Source organism: Neofelis nebulosa, chromosome 12, assembly GCF_028018385.1.
Source record: "Neofelis nebulosa isolate mNeoNeb1 chromosome 12, mNeoNeb1.pri, whole genome shotgun sequence".
NCBI lineage: Eukaryota > Metazoa > Chordata > Mammalia > Carnivora > Felidae > Neofelis > Neofelis nebulosa.
Genome location: NC_080793.1, coordinates 87,247,768 through 87,248,884, shown reverse-complemented (window position 1 = coordinate 87,248,884; position 1,117 = coordinate 87,247,768). Strand labels below are relative to the sequence as shown.

Genomic DNA, 1,117 nt, shown 5'->3' with positions numbered 1-1,117 from the left:
GTTTGCCAGCATGCCTGGCAAGATGGCGGCCAAATGTCAAGTCATGGCCCTCCGCCTGCCATTTGCATGTTATGTGTACTAGGCAAGCTTCTGCCTTCCTATCTTCCTCACCAGTAGTGAGGGCTGTTTCTCACATTTCTTCAACTGAAAATACTCAGTATGTCAAGGTACCTTATTTTGGCACAGTCTGAACCCCATCACCATCTTTAGAAGCAAGGGGAAAACTGGGCCCTACTCCACCAGTGTGGCTTCTAGAAGGCACTCTCCCGATGCTGAGCCTCAAGGGGATCCGCAAGCACAAAAGGTCTGTGCAGACCAGGAGAGCTCTGCCCTAGCTGCAGATGAGAGGGACAGGCAGGAGACAGGGCGGTGCCATAATCTGTAGGGAGAAGATGTTAGAATCTTCAGCTCTTTACATAGCGGCCTGTCCTACAGAGCATAACACGGTCATCGAGATGACCGTTCTGGGGCCGGCTGGGTGGCTCAGTCCGTTGGGTGTCTGACTCCAGCTCAGGTCATGAGCTCATGGTTTGTGCGTTCAAGCCCCAAACTGGGCTCTGCGCTGACAGCACAGAGACTGCTTGAGATTCTCTCTCTCTCTCCTTTCCCTGTTCTCTCTCTCTCAAAAATAAATAAACATTAAAATAATGTTTAAAAAAGATAGCGGTTCCAGACTTGTATAGTTGGGGTACCTTTAGGTCTTTTTCTGGGTCCCACATCGGGTGTCTGATCTCATTCCAGGTGTGATGCATAAGAGGGAAAATGGATGTGAACTTGGCCGTGTGTATCAGTGCTTCCCCAGACACAGGGACCTCACAAGTTCCAAATGATACTCATATCAGCAAAAGAGCTGATAAGCCAAAGAGAGACCCCTGCAAACAAGGCCATTCTCCTGGCCGCTGTGGCAGTAAGGCATCACCATGGGAAGAGACCAGCTGGGGAAAGTGATATGGGGAGACAAAGGACCGTTTGATCCTGTGCTCTTATTCCAGAACCACTCCATCTATTTTTTTTTGGCTGTGGTTTCCAAAGGAACAGCATTTCTGATACAGAGTCAAGGACTAAAGTAGGCACGGAAGCAATGATCACCATTGTTTCTCAACAAGAGTGTGGCCAT

At 49.1% G+C, this 1,117-nt stretch overlaps 1 pseudogene; it reads right to left on the bottom strand.

Annotated features, from left to right (window-relative positions):
* Nucleotides 1-368: 368 nt before the first annotated feature.
* Nucleotides 369-1,117, bottom strand: LOC131490904 (succinate dehydrogenase cytochrome b560 subunit, mitochondrial-like; annotated as a pseudogene).